This window comes from Argopecten irradians, chromosome 11 (assembly GCF_041381155.1).
Source record: "Argopecten irradians isolate NY chromosome 11, Ai_NY, whole genome shotgun sequence".
NCBI classification, from domain to species: Eukaryota; Metazoa; Mollusca; class Bivalvia; order Pectinida; family Pectinidae; genus Argopecten; species Argopecten irradians.
The window spans coordinates 34,896,272-34,916,084 of record NC_091144.1 but is presented as its reverse complement, the minus strand read 5'-3'; the positions used below and the strand labels follow the sequence as shown (position 1 = coordinate 34,916,084).

General features: G+C 34.8%; 2 long non-coding RNA genes and 1 pseudogene across 3 annotated transcripts; 1 reads left to right on the top strand and 2 right to left on the bottom strand.

Annotated features, from left to right (window-relative positions):
- Window positions 1-586: 586 nt before the first annotated feature.
- Window positions 587-1,851, top strand: LOC138334590 (4-galactosyl-N-acetylglucosaminide 3-alpha-L-fucosyltransferase FUT6-like; annotated as a pseudogene).
- Window positions 1,852-7,000: 5,149 nt separating this feature from the next.
- On the bottom strand, window positions 7,001-8,934 carry LOC138335815 (uncharacterized). Its single transcript, XR_011210332.1, has 2 exons — window positions 8,457-8,934; window positions 7,001-7,241 (listed from the first exon to the last, which is right to left on the bottom strand). It is a non-coding gene; the product is annotated as an uncharacterized lncRNA (long non-coding RNA).
- Window positions 8,935-14,168: 5,234 nt separating this feature from the next.
- Window positions 14,169-15,186, bottom strand: LOC138334759 (uncharacterized). 2 transcript variants are annotated; one of them, XR_011210165.1, is made up of 4 exons: window positions 15,121-15,186; window positions 14,731-14,826; window positions 14,467-14,531; window positions 14,169-14,256 (listed from the first exon to the last, which is right to left on the bottom strand). It is a non-coding gene; the product is annotated as an uncharacterized lncRNA (long non-coding RNA). The 2 variants fall into 2 exon arrangements; XR_011210164.1 differs by lacking the exon at window positions 15,121-15,186 and having other exon boundaries at window positions 14,731-14,835.
- Window positions 15,187-19,813: the final 4,627 nt, after the last annotated feature.

Below are 19,813 nucleotides of genomic sequence, written 5' to 3'. Positions count from 1 at the left end.
CCAAAGTTTCGCCCTCCAGTTTATTATATACTAGTACTTTATGAGCGCACTGCCATTGCTGGTATGTTCTATTGCGTCACTTTCAGATTCGGTAGTTACCCAATCTCATCACTACGTTACTCTGATTTCACTTACGGCTTCTCGACAACCAATGGTCTATATCATCTGTATTACTGGATCTTGAGGGGGTGGTAACAGAAAAGAACACGGTAGTTATTTAATCATTTGCTGCGACATTCTAATGAGCCGGTTTATATTCTATTCTATAGCGGCTAAACCTGTTGTTGAATGTTTTTCAAGATAAATGTTAGGAAAACTCAGAAAGCTTGATTTAAAGAACATTAATTTGAGGTCAATCAACGGTTTTATAAGCTTGTTATATTAATAATCCCGAAATAAAATGGACAAAAATAAAGTAAAAGTAAAATCAAAATCATTTCGATTCCTCCTTATTATCGAGATTTTAGGTGTAGAAAAACACGCATGTTATGAATTAGTGAATAAATAAATAAATAATTTAAATAAATAAATACATTAAATGATAAATAAATAAATAAACAAATGTTCTCTTATTTTTTTCAGAAAAATGACGCTTTGGCATCAATTTACCCCCAGACGTTTTGTAGCTATTACATTATGTATCAGCATCATTATCATCGGATTGGCTTTATTAAAGTACATTGATAGATTGGACATTTCGCCAAAGGAAACTGTTTCTATAATCCATCAGGGATATATTTCATATGTAAGAAATATTACAATAGGAAATTCCACATCGACTCACTATCTAGCCAACAGTTTAATTCGGAAAAAGAAGAACATTTACTTCTACAATCCAGAATTCTTCCACGTGTTTGATGATTGGGTAGTTGATACGTGGGGAACAGGAAAGAAATTTGAAAACTGTCCGGTATCCGATTGTATTGTAACTAAAAACAAAAACATATCCATGGACAAAGTAGATGCCGTTATCTTTAAGCCAAGGGCCATGCGATACTGCCCTCCAAAGAAAACTCCAGGTCAAGTTTGGATATTTACTGAATTTGAAAGTCCAACTTACTCTATTTCCAAAAAAAGTGCTTTTACGCCCTGAAGAATAAAGTGAACTGGACCATGTCATATCGCCGCGATGCTGACTTTACACTCGAACATGGCTACTTTAGAAAAAGCAGTAAACCCAAATACAACCAGAAAGATTTGGATGAAATTTATGCTAAGAAGAACAAGATGGCTGTGGCGTTTATAAGTAACTGTAAAGCACGTAGCAAGAGACATGAATTTATCAAACTTTTACAGTCTCATGGTATCCAAGTTGACATATTTGGATCATGCGGAACTAAATTGAAGGAATGTGACAACGATCTTCGCTATCGTGCATGCTTTAATATATCAGGGAGTCTTGAACCAGATTGCTTCGTTTCAGTTCTTCAAAGTATAAGTTTTTTCTTTCATTTGAAAATGCCCTTTGTTGGGATTACACGACAGAAAAATCTCAACATCGTGTCATGCAGCATCCAATAGTGCCAGTAATACGAGATGGCAGTAACAGAACCATATTTCACCCCCCTCATTCCTACCTTAACACAAAACGACTACAAATCTGTGAAAGAACTTGCTCAACATATGAAGACGTTAGCTAACAACAAGACCGCTTATTTGGAATATTTTAAATGGAAGCAATATTACGAAACAGAAGACATGTTTTTTTAATGGAACGCTGCATTTTGTAGTATTTGTGAAAGACTAAACAATCCGGAGAAACACCGCCGTGTTTACCGTGACGTAGCAGCTTGGCACATAAACCCAAACGGAAAACAAGCATGCCATAATGCATCGGATCTGACTCCTTAGGTCAAACCTTTACTGGGTGAGGACTATGATGAGAAAACGTCACAATAACTGCCTTAGTTGCGTGTGTGTACTCAGGATTTTTTTCCTGTATAGACTAAACGAACCTGAACCGGAATATATAAATTGTGATAACCGGAACATATAATTGTGATAACCGGGATATATAATTTTGATACGTCAGAACGATGAAAACCGATTAAAAACAACTCGACGATAGGTAAAAGGGAACACAATACGTCGCGTTATTCCACTCCCAGGCCGTTTTATAAATGTTTTGTGTGGGATAATAAAATTGATATTCCAGTTGACGTTCCGGACTACTAATTAGGCGAGATTTTCACCTTGGACTCGAACTTCTTATTCTCAGTGTCACGTCACAAATTGTTCTTATCGTCATTATTAATCGAATGACGTCATACTGCTGTTCTTCGTTCGCTGTATGCAGATGCAGGACAAACCACTCCTAAAATCGGATGTGTGACGTCATCGGATTGCATGCTTTTCGTATTCCTACAATAAACTGTCAACTCAAAATTGGTTATTTATTCAGCGTTACATCTAGCTGTACGATTAGCCGTTAGGTGATTTTGATAAAATTGACGCACATATCCCGAACTTGAACTTGGTTAAAATGGTTGATGATTATTTGTCGGGAAGTAGATTATCGTTCAAATATCTATATAAATAGAGATTAAAAAAGGCGTTCTTTAAGTAGTAATGCATGGAATAGTTGTTCATAATTTAAATGATTTGTTCTTAAAACGCACTTCATTTCCGACACAAAAATTGGAATTTGCTCAACAAAAATAACAACTTTTAAAAACATATATATAGACATTTACTCTAATAATTAAAACATTTCTCCATTCTCTCTCAGAATATATTCAATCGACACCAGAAAGATATGTTTCTGACACTGAAAACGATCTGCTCCAAATTCTGAACTCTTCACTAATTTCTAGGTTCCATAACAGTTCAAAAAGGCAATACTATATCACCTCATAAAGTACGTGAAATAAAAAAAATGAAAGAGCATTCACGCTTCAGTACAATAAATAGCCAAAACAATATATCAAACAAATATGACCTACTTAATTTTATTTACCGTGACGTCATGATCACATACAGAACATTCCGAGGATTGTTTGTTTATTTAATTAATTAAAGTCCTATTAAAGTGATTTATGCCGTAGCTGGGCGAAAACTATGTACTATAGAAGTGAATATAATAATGTTAGCATTAAAATCATTTCCAGTTCTTATTTGTACTTGTAAAATCAAAACCAATGCATTGAAAATGCTGCAATTCTCAAAATGTTGGTAACTTTTGTTACTAAATAACATATTAAAGGCTCATCTTGATTCCTGTATATGCAAAATACGGCACATAAAACTTTAACAGCTATGGTCATGTAAGGAAGGCCTCCCATGTATGTAACGTCTATGCAATGCATATTGCGTGTTTTGGAAGACTGCGGTATATCCGAGGATGAACAGTAGAACAGTAGATATACAGTAACATTTTTACTAAATCATGTTCATTGCAGAAAAAAACCCAATGCCGACATGATTATCCTTGGTAATGCAATACATTGATAAGACTCGTACCAATCATAACTTTATACAGTAGGCAAGCAAAGCTTAAACATGTAGTTTGTACAAAATAACCTTAATTTAAAGTATAAGATGTAGTACTCTGACATTATTTTTCAATGTTTCCTTCTAAATCATCAAATACATATACGTAAATATAAGAAAATGACTCTTCAAAAATCTGGCCTTCTTGCTTTACAATTCAATTTTAAAATAAAAAAAAGTTTCTGAAATATAATATAATATACATCACCCATGTAATTGCAAGCAATAGATAATAATATTTCTATTTATTTTATCTGGCTTTCGTTCAGTGAATGTGTTTTTGTCACATAACCTATCTTGTCTCAATCCATATAACTTTTTTCAGGATTTATTTGAAAGACATGTAAAAGCTTTTAACATGTTTAATCTTGTTTAAAGAGAAACTAGGTTATAAGATAATTTAAGTGATGTGTCAACTGCAAATTGGTTTACTAAAAAAATGTTTATGGTAATACCACTTTGGTTGATTTTTAAAGCCGATCTAAGGAGTTCTACATGAAGAATATACGGACACAGAGGGTCACTCTGTCGTACCCCACGTTGTCAAAACTTCAAAACAATTTTAGCAATAGTCAATATTAAAGGTAGGTCTCGCCCAATGAAATACTGTATATAAAGAATACGAAATTGAAATTTATCCTGTACATAGATATAATCTTCAGTTCATTTTCGATGCATACAACGAAGAATATGGGTGGTCATTGCCTAGCTTGACCAGGAAAATACTCCTCTAAAAATAGAGCGAAGTCAAGCTTTACATGGAACATGGCGTAATTTTTTTTACCAACACGAGGCCGCATCAACAAACGGAAGCGTGCAACAAAATGTCGGTTAGAAGTGATAGTCTTGTCACGGCATGTTTAGTCAAAAAAAAAAAAAAAACAAGTCGAAGTGCGATGGATTGTTTATACATAATATATATAGAACACTTCAAGTTACTTACATATATATATACGCTCGCTAGCTTAGTACATCAAACATTTATGTTGTTAGTCTGCTGCTGTATGTGCTCTAGCATATGTTTTGAAATTTAACTCACCATGTGCAACATGAGTCCCAATAGAATCGGGCGAGTTCCGCTTGAGATGTGGCTTCTGTTTCTTCTATTGCTACATGCCATCTCTGAATTTCATTCCCTAGAGATATCCTAGGGTGCTACCGATTCCATTCTAATTTCCTCCTCTTTGTTGCCGATTCAGATACATTTTTTTCTTCACAGGCTTATATTCACCCATTTTGTTTATGTTTAGTGCGAAACAATGCGCATGAGCCAAGCTTCGACAACACAATCCATCGCAGCTTCATTTGAATGTTATCCTGTCAGCCTGACATCGTGATAAATCAAGGATTTCCTTCAATTTTGTATTCAAGATACATTTGTTCAATATCATACGCATTTAGAAATTAAATTGATGTATTTTTTAAAATGTTTTTCGCTTATCGGATTTGACAAAAAAAAATATTTGGTTGGGCGAAACCTACCTTTAAAGTGAATAGTCGGGCAAAGGAAACCAGTCTAAATGCGTTCTTTGGCCTTCCAAAAGTCATTGTATACCATAATGATGGTCAAGTTCTGCTTACGGTGTCCAGTTTTGACCATTGAAATTTTGGGGAAGCCCCGTGTAAATTTAGCACAGTTCTAAATATAAATTGCCAAACTCTTTGAAAACGAGGCTGCGTGGAAATGTCAACATGGACATGTGTTTCTCGGTCGTGTCGGTTTCGTTTCGTGTGATAAACCACTAATGCGGTATGTAAATTGTTGTTTTGAGATGATACATTTGATGCAAATGAAGTATTCTTACATTAATGACAATGCTTTGTAATCATTTTTCGATAAAAGCATCTTTATACATGGAAATCGACACAAATATTCGGCCGATGCAGAGATGGGGCCCCGACAAGAGGCAATTATTGCAGCATCGCATTCGTCGTATTTTACATCAAACGAATCATGAAGGTTAAATCAGAGATTTCAATAGTAATGATATTTAAATCTCTGGTTAAATACAAATAATCGTAACATAATTTCCCATTTAAAACCACACGAAAACGTTCCATACAACTTCCATGCATGTAGCTGTCAAAGATGTGAAAATAAATTAGCTCATACATAGATATTTTACAAGTACAATATATGTGTTCAATTATTCGTGTAGTTTTTTGCAGAGATTTAATTAAATTATCTATGTCTCTGGTTTTTTTTGTAAACAATATTTGAGTTCTGGAGAGAGATGACATGAATGTCCAGCTGGAAGGAAAGAAACTTTTATAATGTATATGTATTGTACAATGTATATATGTAAACGTACATTCCATGTAGCTGCTATAGAATTACAACTAGGAAATTCTCTCAAACATTGATAATATTTAATTATTCACATTCATGTAGGCCTATGCTGTGAGAATTAACACATCATATATATTTCCAGAAAACATATAGGCCTACATGTATGTTACTTTCCTTTTCTGTTGTTTCCTGTTTTTTTTTTGTGCTCTGGAGAAAAAGATGATTGAGTTGGAAGAAAAGTAATTAATTAAGAGAAATGTGTACCACAGTACTTTGTCTGTAGCCGAGGGGTTCTATACTGTTTTAATAGTCCAGTAATTAATAATTAAATTGAAAATTTCAAAATTAAGATGAAATTGTAAATTCCATTTTTGAATGAAGTGGTTCCCTACCTTTGAGAGTACACAGTGTGTATACCCTTTTTGGTTTTAAGGAATAATACCTGAATAGGAACCTGAAATAACATGACAATCAATCAGGAATGTGTGTGTTGGGGGGGGGGGGGGGGGCTAAAAGACAGAAAATCATGAGGTTGGGAAGTTGTAACTTGAGTGGGGGGTTGAAATATAGAAGAAATAGCTACAGATAACTGGAATAGGAAGGGTGCTTTATCATTGATCGGTTCATTGCATATTTGGGGTTTACATGGCTTTTTTTGGTTATTTAGTCTCATTGATTTTGGAGCAACTTTGAATCCATATGGTACTGTATATCTTTCTTTTTTCCATGTGTAGCTATTTCTTCTGTATTTCAACCCCCCGCCCAAGTCACAACTTCCCAATAGGTACCACTTTTTTTTGTTTAGAACTCAAATCAAAGACAGATGTACATAGTACTACATACTACATTTTAGTCTATGTGTTTGTAATCACTGTTACTACAGTATTAATACATAAATGGTCTATGTACAAGTTACACATAGACAATAAATGTGAAATTTGGTTCAGACAAAAAGATTTGTAACATTTCAGATAACTTGCTAGTTTTATGGTTTTATTTATATGTTGAGTCTACTCTCTTGTAAAGTAGAATTTAGAAATCCTAAGACAATGGTATCTATATTGCTATATATAAAAAAAATCCTTATATTTTAAAAGTAATTGAAAAGCTATCTCACAAGCCCTGACAAACAAATGGGCAGGCATATGGATGCAAGAATTATAATCACTGGATCTAGAGGACTAATATAAACAAATATTTCTACAAAGTTAAACAATGAAAAAGTATTGCATCATAATTTTATTTAATGATTACAGATGAAAGGAACATTTAATAAATTAATACTGTTTAAATGTTCTGTTCATGATCTTCTAGGTCCATATTGGTAAAGTTTACTTTCAAGAGCACTCAAATCAACATTCTTCAGTCTTCATATGATGCTAATTGTATGTATGTACATGCACATGTATACAGGTCCAAGGGATGAACTTTCTGTATTCATGTCACTATGCATGCATGGTGCCTGAAAAAAAAGAACCAACAATTTTTATATCTGTTGAATATGACAAAAATTGAAATGATCAATTTCAAATATATATAAATGAATAAATGTAGGTTCATTCTACAGGTTTTTTATTTTTTTTATTTTAGAGAAAACATTTTATAAGTTGAGAATGTGTCACTGATGTTTTGATTGTTTGTTTGTTTGATTTATTAACGTCCTATTAACAGCTATGGTCATGTAAGGACGGCCTCCCATGTATGCAGTGTGTTGCGTGTATGTTGTGCGAGGTGAGTGTACTGGGAGACTGCGGTATGTTCGTGTTGTGTCTTCTTGTATAGTGGAACTGTTGCCCTTTTTATAGTGTTATATCACTGAAGCATGCCGCCGAAGACACCAAGCAACACACCCCACCCGGTCACATTATACTGACAACGGGCGAACCAGTCGTCCCACTCCCTGTATGCTGAACGCTAAGCAGGAGCAGAAACTAACACTTTTATAGACTTTGGTGTGTCTCGGCCAGGGGACAGAACCCAGAGCCTTCCTCACAGAAACGAACGCTCAACTCAAGGCCAAAGTGTCACTGATGCATTTGATAGAATCAAATATTGTTTCAAAAAAGATACAAAATTCATTATCTAGGGTTCCAACAAAAATTCAGAATAATTATAAATGATACATGGCTGCAGTACATTTCAACTCTGTAAAGTTTGTCATATACACATGAACCAGGTACAGTTGTAATAAATATACAAACTAAAGAACAAGCTAAAACCTACATGTACATATGTATATGTGTATATCAGAACATATACAATACAATTTTACCAATTAACCTAAAATGTAAATCCTTCATACAATGTATGTGTATAACACTACCAGAACATGTACTGAACAATAATTTACAAATTAAATATCTATAAATATATACATCAGAACTGTATGAATTGACCGGTAGCATAATATTATAGATTAATTGAAACAAATCTTAGCTTGATAATGCACTAGCGGTTACATTCTAACTGTACATGCATTACAACGGTACATTTTATAAATATACAGGGCATTCATTACCCCTAAAGAGGCCCCCACGAAAGAACCGCTATTTACCCCAGGGTTACGTTTTACGCGATTGGGGAACAGGTATGAAACATGTGACCATACGTGACCACTCATTCATGAAAAAATACTGCTAGGGACTATTTACATAATGATCAAAATACGAAGACTCACTCACAATCAGCTGAGCAGGGAGTACCGGGTAGTAGGCCTAGGTACGTACAGTAGCGGTCCGGAGCCGCGTGCTCGTTTGAACTGTTCTCTTCACTATAACAAGTTGTATTAACACTCTCCATACATCGTAATGTTTACCGAGTCATTTGTTGGGATTGTCGCTGCTCCATTGCCTTTCCTTTCGCATTTTAGGTGAGTCAGTTGGTTGTTGGTTGTTTTGGCGGAAACCTTTTGGTTCAAAACGACGGTAGCCATGTTTTGTTTACTAAGGAGAGTGGTGGATGTTGCGCATGCGTTCAGATTGAACTGCACTGATAGCCGGTCGTGAGGACGCATTAGGATTCCCATAATAAATATTAATTTATTCGCATACAGAGCGATTTTGATGGGAGATTTTATTTTTCTACTTCATAAGAAATTATACTGGATATATTAACACCATTTTACCGATTTTAGCCCTTCTTTGCCCGACTATTCGCTTTAAACAATTGGAATATAATATTTCATAAAATAAAATATTTGAAAAAAATATTGCATGAATGGAATGAAAAAGGTAATGTTTTTAATATTATTATATCACTATATTTTGTGCACTTTCTGTTAGTTTAAACGTATTTTATTGCAGACAAATTGGTGCCACGAAGATTTATTTTAACGGAACATTAAAATTAAAAGAAATAGTCGGTTAAAAAGTAGATATAAGGAATGATTTTTATTTGTTGTTTTTTACTGGTGTGTGAACTGCATTTGTTGGACAGATATTTCAACATGAGGCGCTAACTTTTAAAATATATGTCCATCAAATGCAGTTGATGAACCAGTAAACAACAAAAAATAAAATTATTCCTTAGATAATTTGAGGCCCAAAAACCGTGAAACGTAGCGAGTCGAATATGAAATCAAAGTCCAGAGAATCAATTTTTTTCGAAATATATCAATAAAAGTAGTCTAGGGACAACTGTATAACAAACGTGAGAAATTTGTAGGGTCCGAAATGTTACTAGCTTGCTGTTAATACTATGCTTATCATCATACAGCTACTAAATAACATACCGCAGTCTCCCAAAACACGCAACATACACGCAACACACCGCATGTACATGGGAGGCCGTCCTTATATGACCATAGCTGTTAATAGGACGTTAATTAATCAAACAAACAAACAAATCTTGCAGAGGGGGCATCCACGTGGCAAGAGCTGGGCAACACGTGAAACTGCGGAGGCAGGTTCAGTGTTGGCAGACACCCTCTAATAAAATTTATAAAATTCAATAAATAAAATGTACTTTTTATATTTACCACTTTTTGTTTATTTTATATGTAATATATTATGGATATGCATCTAAATGCATTGGCACATAATAGTTTACCATGAAAAATAATTTTATGAATACACGTATTAATTACCAAGACATAATGTAATATTATTATATAAAATTTAATACCATATATTTATATTGTTACGGGGCCGTTTTAACTGATGCCGTTCTGACTGGGGCCGTTTTTACAGTGGGGCCGTTTTAATACTGGGATTCATTTACCTGTGCAATTCTAAACAGACTACTAATTTTCATTAAGCGGGTCGTCATATTTTTCTCAGCGTTTTCTAAATTATGTGTGGTAGTTGATTATCACTACGGCAAACGAACAAACAACGAACTACACATTATCTGTTAATCTAGATTGATAGAATCTTGCATAGGTCTGAAATGTGGACAAGGATATCTCAACTCGAGTGAAATATTTTGACGGCCAATATCTTTCACGAGGATCGATATATCCCTGTCCACATGACAAACCTATGTTTGATTATTTTTCTCACATACTTAAACGACAAACGTGAAAGTTCATTTGTTTAGAAACATTTTGAAAGCATCGTCATTAAAGCGACGTTGTAATGCATCAAAATTATGACGTCGTCGAAAATGATCACTGCATATAATTATGACGTCACGTTATTGTCAAGTGCGTGTTGACTGTCTTTTCCTCACCCGTAATAGACAGTTATCTTTTCCCTTACAACCGCGGGATAACCCTGTCAAGTTTGGGAGAATTAAACAAGAAAACCTGCATTATTTGGTGTTTTAACATCATCTTCAGCAATCGATATAGATCTGATATATATTACTTAGTAAGGTATCTGACACGTATTAAATATGTATTTTACTCAAATTTACATGTTTTATTTAGGTTCATGTCCCTTTAATATAAATAGAGATATCTCCTAGGTCTACCTAGTCTACCGGATCCCCTAGGTCAGTCTACCGGATCCCCTTGGTCAGTCTACTGGATCTCCTAGGTCAGTCTACTGGATCCCCTGGTCAGTCTACCAGATCCCCTTGGTCAGTCTATATTATCTCTTGGGTCAGTCTACTGGATCTCCTAGGACAGTCTATAGTATCCCTAAGAACAGTCTACCGGCTCCCCTAGGTCGGTCTACCATCTCCCCTAGGTCAGTCTACTGGGTCTCCTAGATCAGTCTACTGGATCCTCTAGGTCAGTATATACATATGTAGTATCCCCAAGGTCAGTCTACCAGATCCCCTAGGTCAGTCTATAGTATCTCTTGGGTCAGTCTTCTGGATCTCCTAGGTCATCCCCCTAGGTCAGTCTACCGGATCCCCTAGGTCAGTCTACCGATCTCCCCTAGGTCAGAAACAAGAAGAAAAAGACTCTACTATTTTTTTGAATCCCTTTGTTTAGTCTACCGGATCCCAGTCAGCACCGGTATCCAGTCAGTCCAGTGGATCCCCTAGGTCAGTCATTCAGATCACTAGGCAGTACACTGTACCCTTTGTCAGTTACCAGATCCCCTAGGTCAGATCACTAAACGTAAGTCCTAGCCGATTATGTTTACCATAACTGCATGGTAACATTGAACTTTGAACTTGCGTATGAAAATATTCTATGCAACGTAAAGGGGCTACTTTTTTTTTAAAAGAAACACATGGCTTTGTTTACATTTTGACGTAACATTACGTGTATATTGCTGTTTTTCATAGAATTTGCGGAAAATGTAAACAATACATATATGTTTTATATTTAAATATGATACAAACATTTTTAAATTAACAATTGTATAAAGAAACGAGAAAAACATCCCGACCGGGGCGACGTGCAGCGCTTTCATTTTTGTTAAAAATGTTGGATGTCAATTGTAAACATTACCTCTGTGTCTGTGTCCTACGATCGAGTCTTTGGGGTTGACGGGCGTGAGACCCTCTGACAGAGCTAGGTCAGTTATAAACATATTCTCTTGTCTTTGTTCTTTGAGAATTTAATCATGTGTATTATAAAACATGCACCGCTAGTAATCCACGTGTTGACAGTCACACGTCACCACAAATACATTGTATCCATCGAACACAAGTGAAGTTGTTCCATCTATAGATGGCGATGGATCTAAGCGTAGATTATATAATCACATGGCTCCGAAGGATGCAATATCGTCAAGTCAGACGACATTCTCAAAAAAAATTAGCTACTTGAACATCGGTGTTTTGACAACTTCAGAACTCCAGTGAGTAAGCGTGCGTCAGCCTCGCATCGCTTCCCAATAACGGTCACCGAGTTCACACATGTGGCCGAGTACAAATACTTTATGTTATAACGTTATATATTAACTTTTAGCTAAATTTAATACCTATTTAAAGTTCTGATATGATTAAATAAAATTATCACTAAAATTTACTCTGTTTGTCATGTTTATTTTACATTAAACTATTGAACTTTTTTTCGTCGCGGATGAATAATTTTATCTTACGTGAAGAGTCATCATTCGCTGTTGAATTGAGTGAGCTCCTCCCACTTTTGACCGAGTTTTATTGAATAATTACGTCACTTTCAAATGACGATTTTATTGCATAAAATATAAATGAAAAGTCGTGTGAGTGTAAATATAGGGATTGGATTTCGTTTTTATGTTAACCATGCTTGTATGGAGCAATTCCTCTAAGAATATATTCTATGGGTAACGCGCCCCATAGAATATATTCTTAAAGGAATCGCTCCATACAAGCATGGTTAACATAAAAACGAAATCCAATCCCTATGAATATAAACATTTTAACTAGAAATATGTCTGTTAGACATTAAGTGCACGCTAAATACTCCCTATCCTTAATTTCCGCTATGAAATCATCCTCTGCAACAGGTGTACGTATCACTTTCGCTCATTATCCTTGGGAATATTGCAAGGAGATGGTTGGGTGCATTGTAATAAATACTTTCCTTTACTTTCATTAATTGAAATTATTGATTGATACAACAAATTGTTTCGTTGTTAAAAAAATAATTGTCCGCTAGAACAACGTCCAGTCTCTGCACGCGGTGACCTACCTGTGTCATGCTTGAACGCCTTTCTAGGGTACATTAGATCTAGAGCTCACATACTCAGACTGATATTTTATGATGTGTTTTTTATTCTGTTTCTCTTACGCAAAGCTGTGCAATTTTATAAATATTAATTAGAACTGCAGCAAATGCGGTCCATGGTCACAGGGTTAAGTAAGCGATAGTGCAACGTACACCTACGATGACGTGAAATAAATTAAATATGTAGCTGGTACTAAAAGTTATCCGTTTCGTCACTTTCTTTTATTGACTATAGAAACCTAAATTGCATTGTATTGTTCCGGAAGTTTCCAAAGTCGATCAGATGCTTATAATATCTTGACCGATGCAAGGGTTTGTATAATACGTCGTTTGAAGTTTACACAAAACAAATGCGTTTAGCACTTTGAAATGTCACTGTTGTTAATTTATAGTAGATTATCGCTGACAGGTATATCTAAATATATGTTTTTGAAAGTTTGGTGTCACTAAATCATGGCGAAATCAATTAAACGCTATAAGACACTGACTATCGCGTGCGCAGTTGGAATCTGCGCATAGCGGATGTACACATATTCTACACCCGACAAGGACAATAATAGTACGAGTACAATCGCACTAATAATTAAATAATTTCTTATTTTTAAAATGCATATAGCATAACAAACTTTTCTAAATAGACTAGTGTAAACACAAAATGTAGAGTAATATTTACATTTTCGTTTTCACTTTCCTATATAACCTTACTAACCGGGCAATCGTTTACACTTGCGTAAACGCAGAGGGGCTGCTGCGCAAGAACACAAAACCAAAACACTGACTTTCGCCATTATGTGAATGCGCATCCGGTTAGGCTAAAATATATGCCATTACAAGGGTTCGATATCAACATCAGTTTGAATGCAATGAGTCGCATTGTGTTAACATTAAAAAAATAAAAAAAATGAAAACATATGGAATAAATGGATTAAAAACGATTAAGTTATTGTTGAACTATATTTTATTTACTCCCGGAACTTGACACATGTTCCCGCCAAATTGGAGCCAGCTGTTTCGCGATTCCATCAATTACTCAGCGGTTCCATCAATCGTTTAACGTTGAAAAAACGAAGGTTAATTTCACCGGAACACTAAATTTAAATGAAATGGTCGGTCGAAATGTAAATATAAGGAATGTTTTTAATTTTGTGTTGTTTACTGGTGTGTAAAAACTGCATTTTTTGTACAGATATTTCAACATGGCGCGCTGACGCGCGTCATTTAAAATATATGTACAAAAAATGCAGTTTACACACCAGTAAACAACAAAAAAATAAAAATCATTCTTTAAATAAATCATATATATAGTTGTGTCCTCTATACAAGACTGCACACTTTGCATCTAAAAGGAACTCCTACAGCATTGGCCATCTGTTCTCTCACGCAGTGGTTCTTTTTGTGAAAGACTGGCACAGGTTTGGCATTGTAACTGAAAAGATAAAATTGAAATTTGATAAACAAATGAACCACTGATAAGCTCATATCTGTTTGCTTTTTTATTCAATGTAAAGATAATATTTTGTTAACACAGGACTTAAGATTTACATTGTGACCTCATTATAAGAAGTGAGAAAAGTGTAAAAAATACTGAAAGATAAATACAAATTGAAAGTCATATCAAACAATGAAAAGGACCTACAATATTGTTCTGGTCTTCTTTGGTGGTTTCAAATCCATAACAAGGACACTGCTTTTCCATGTATACTGCAAAATGTACAAAAGAATCGGTTACAAAATTGTAAACCATCAGTATTCCAATTGTGTCTCTTTAAGGATATTTGAGTATCAAAGTAGACAGTTTCTAAAATCGAGTACCGTTAGTGCAATTGAGTAAAACATTTATTAATAACTTAGAATTGAAAATTAACTTTTACACTACAATGTATGTTTTTTTTTATCTTACCTTCATAAAGCAGGAATGTACGTGCAATCTCCCTTCTCTTCGATTCCACATCAGTCCTGGAGATACCCAACAATGTTTCTCCTGTCAGATGTCTTTCTGCAAACAGAAATTAAGTAAATAAAAAATAGCAATAAATGCAGTAGGATTTGATTTTCACATCAAGTGGAAGATATATGTAAAAATTCCCCAAGAACTAGTTTGCAGAGCATGTTGCACTTCTGACATCAGAAGGCTTTAAGTTACCGAGATTGCATTGAACAATTGAATATTTAACGAATCATACATTGAAAATTTAAAAATAGGGAAAAACAGATGGAAACATAAAAATTAAATAGGTCAATATTTTTTCCAGAATTCATCATGATTGAGATTTATTTAACCCTGACTTACCATCAAACAGTACACTCCACAGTTGCAGCTGTCTTGTTGTTGAGCGTGATCTTTGGTCTCTAAATGCCAGGATGTTTTATACATCAGAGTTTTATTGAGATAATGTGTGTAAATGATATGAAAAATTACACATGAATATACATTTATGTACATTTTTTTAGTAATAATCAATGTAACTGTCCAAATTTTATTTGGTTGATATATCACAAAAATCCTCAGACCTTAGTCATTTCCTACCAATTCATGTGTCAAAATATACTGCAACTATGATAAATTATCTCAATGAATAAAATTTATACACAGTTTTGATAGTTAAATGTAAAGGTATTTTTTCAATTAAAAAAACGAGATTCCATTGCTACCTTTCAATCTATCTCATTAGTTATTACTGGTACTTGACAGTTATAATCATAGTCTACTAATCTACTAATTCTTATTCTTCAACAATGACGGACATTATTGTTTTGAAAATGGGTTACCTCCAGCTGTTAATTGCCCTTCTTAGCTGACACGAAGTTTCCCCTAGTGGGTTTTAAAAGAACACAGCTCCTCGTTTTGGTTCCACAATCTGATAAACAAATAATCACCTATATATGACATATCCACGTACCAATATCGGATGAAATGGGAAAAGATATTATTTACTTGTGCGAACTTTTCATTAACTCACAATAAATGTGTTTGCCCAAAACATTGTAAGGTTGATATACTTAATTATATGATAACAGGGTGTAAAATAATTCACTTGAAATGCAATATCCTCTACTTATTCTTCACATAATTTTTTATCTGTTTTTGTGATTAGGAACTGATTGATATGTCATGTTACTGTGAGTGTTACGTCATATTATTCATACAAAATGATGTAGTTTTTGCTCACAAAGGAATGATGTCACAATCAATAGAGAGACAACTCTATTCGAAGATGAAATATCTTTCCTTGGGTACAAATTGTTTTTTTTTCAATAATTATGTTATGAACTGCTCACCACTAAATCCCAGTGGCCTCCTCGTTGATGGTAAGCTTCTACTATAAAGTCATACTCCATGACGCGGTACTGAAGAAACAAATCATATATTTAACCATATTTTCAGTGAAATATACTTGTTTTGATCAACACCTTATAAATTTTAAGATTAAACACTACAAATTTGTATTACAGTTTTATATTAGAACAAGGAGGGGGTGACTTCCATGATGAAAGCATAACGTAACTGCAAAAATCTGATTGATACCTTATTGTGAAATTGGCAACAGACTGAAATTATAATTTAAAAATATGTGCAGAATTTCACCCAACGAAAATTTATAATGACACCATATTTTTACCAGTATTCACAAACATGGGTATCATTGATAATGTTGGTCATTGTTGATACTGCTTCATGTTTGACTTTTATTCCTTTGTCCAGTTCCTTTTGTGCTAAACAGGCAAGGTAACTATCCATGACCTATATTAATAACAAAGGTTTAAAAATATTAAAAAAAAAAAAATCCAACCTAACCATATTTAAAGTAGTAATTCTATTGAAAAAGCTGATATCAAAGTACCAAAATCAATGCATGTATGTCATTGTCCTTATTTGATAAAATTTATAATAATAATCACATGTTTTTCAAATAATACATCTATCATTTATAACATTTTCATACTTACCTGATCAGTTAACCACTTTCCTCTTTTCAAAGATTTGATATCCAAATCAGTAATATTAAATCCATATACTTTTGTTAGTATATAATTGGACTCCTTAGATTGCTCCCAAATGCGATCAACATGATTCAGAGCTGAAAATATCAACACGATATCTAAATACAATGTATGGTGGAAAAAGAACTTATCAAAGTGTTCCATTAAGACCTAACTTCTCATGTGGTTTCATAAGTCATCATTTGAAGCATTTAGCAATTATTGGAAGGAACATGTGCGATCTGCATCTTGAATCAAGTTCTGCCATTCACCGTGTGACATTTCTTTTACCATTTCTAAAGATTCAAATTGAAAAGCCATGACTGCGATATTAAAAAGTTAAAAAAAACAAAGGAGGCAACATATCATAAGGTTTCATCCTAATAATATAGATATGTATATAACTTATTAAATAAAGTGTTGTCTATCTTGTAAACAGCCCCAGATTTACCCCTCTTTTTATTCTGATTTGTTTTATAGTATTAAGTTAATTTTACGACAGCCTAAATCAATATAAGTTGATACCTGTTATACCCTCTTGAAGTTGTTTGTTCTCGACAATGCCATCAACAATGATGGTTGATGATGCATCAATGGTATTCGAAATGGTATTGAACTACACAGGTTTTTTTTCCTCAACGGTTTAGTTTCAGTCTGCTAGGTTTTTCATTTTTCTGTGCAGCCACCTTGTTTTTGTTGAGGTGGTGGTGCCTCCTCACACAGACCGTGATCTTTATATAAATTGTTATTGATCTTGATGATCTCAATATCAAGGACATCAATTAGTGCATTCAAAGCGTCTTCATGCTGACACAGGTATGTCGCATTCTGCAGGAGAGACAACTTTTCTCTACATGTGATGGTAAGTGCTTTAAGTTTTATTGATGTTTTCTTTGCTAGAGGCAAATCACCAACACCCGTTTCTTCCCCACTTGTTGCATTGGATACGATGTCTGGGTCCTCAAGCAATTATTCTGGGATTGAACCTGAAGTCACAGGAATCTTCACTACCACATCATCAATGTTGAAGAAGGGTGAACTCCTGTAATGTTCAGCTACATCCTCCCATGAATACTGGCTATGTGCGAAGACCCCAAACATGTGTTTACAAGGCAACAATGTCCAGCTCCAAATGTGGCAGTTGCAGCTTGGCAGTCCATTACCACAATCCAAGTTTACAATGTAAAACTGTTTTTCAACAGCTGACTGACTAGACACCTGAAAACATTGGCATTATTACGTAAACTGTATTCAAACACTTAATTAGTAGATAATCAGAAACATATTGCCTACCTTTGGTTTAAATCAAACTTTGGTAGCGATTTTAAAATGAAGGACTTCCCTGTTTATGTCTAATTTGTGGTCAAATTTGGTTTCAAATCATGTAAAAATTTAATTTTTGGGCCCAATCAAGTCAGAGCCAAAATCAACAAGTTTCTGTTCCCCTTCCCACAATGATGTTTCTGGCCAAATTTGGTTACAATCCATGCAGAACTCTAGGACAGTAGCGATTTATAGGATTTACCTATTTCCCCTATAGGGCCCCGCCCTTTTAGCCCTGGTGGATCACAGCCAAAATTTTATACAAGTTTCTGTTTCATTTTCCACCAAGGATGTTTCTGACCAAATTTGGTTGCAATCCATGCAGAACTCTAGGACAAGTAGCGATTTAATAGGATTTACCTCTATGTCCCCCTATTGGGCCTACGCCCCTTTTTTACCTCAAGCTCCGTGTAAGAGCCAAAATTTATACAAACTCTATTCCCCTTCCCCCATGGATATTTTGGTCAAATTTGGTTTCAATCCATGCAGAACTCTCTAGGACAAGTAGCGATTTATCAGATTTACCTCTATTTCCCATATTGGGCCCCACCCCTCCTGCCCCCGGGGGAGTCAGAGCCAAAATGATTATTATACAAGTTCTGGTCCCCTTCCCCCAAGGATGTTTGTTTGCTAAATTTGGTTACGATCCATGCAGAACTCTAGGACAAGTAACGATTTTATAGGATTTACCTCTATTTCCCCTATTGGGCCCCGCCCCTCCTGCCCCTTGGGTGTCAGAGCCAAAATTTATACAAGTTCTGTTCCCCTTCCCCCTAAGGATGATTTGTGGCCAACTTTGGTTACAATCCATGCACAACTCTATGACTAGTAGCGATTTAAAAACGAAATGTTGACGAACGGACGATGGGGACGACGGACGCCGCGCCAGGACATAAAGCATAAAACCATAAAAATGTCGTCTTACTGAATAAATGTAATAACATCTTCAAATGTAGGTTAAAAATGAGCACATAGTTAAGATATACAACAATTAAAGCTAATATACTAAAATGTTATTAATTTTGGATTTGAAATTGTTATATGATAGGATGTAAGCAGCACTAAGCATACTAAAGGCATACTAAAAAGATACTGTGGCAAACATATATATTAGCTGCTGATGATAATACAAAGCAGCACCAATACAATATCTTCATACACTTACTCGTCGCATGCACTGTACAACTAAACAAAACAAGAGGCCCATGGGCCTTAGCGGTCACCTGAGTTCGGAGACAGAATGGAACTATGACACAAAACAACACTATATATTGGCCCATCAGGCCCTGAAACCAGTCAGTAATTTTATAACTGACTTTTCAAATCTATGAAATCTGTGAATTCAGAGGATTTTTTTTCTTATTTTAGTCATTTTGACCCCTTTTGGCCCCGCCCATCTACCCCTGGAGGTTGGCCAGGACCAATGTGGATATGATGCTAAAATGCTATCACAGGGTAATAATTCTAACCAAGTTTGACCTATTGAAAATTAAGCAAATAATGCTCATAAATGTGTTTTTCCAATATCAATTAAAATAGATTTGACCCCTAATCAGGGGAAAGTCTGAGATGCCAGGGCCATGAAATTCACAATTTTTGTAAAGGGCCTTAAAAAGACCTTCCAATCTATGAAGAGTATTTGGTTCCATCAAATTTGTAAATTCAGAAGGAGACTTTTG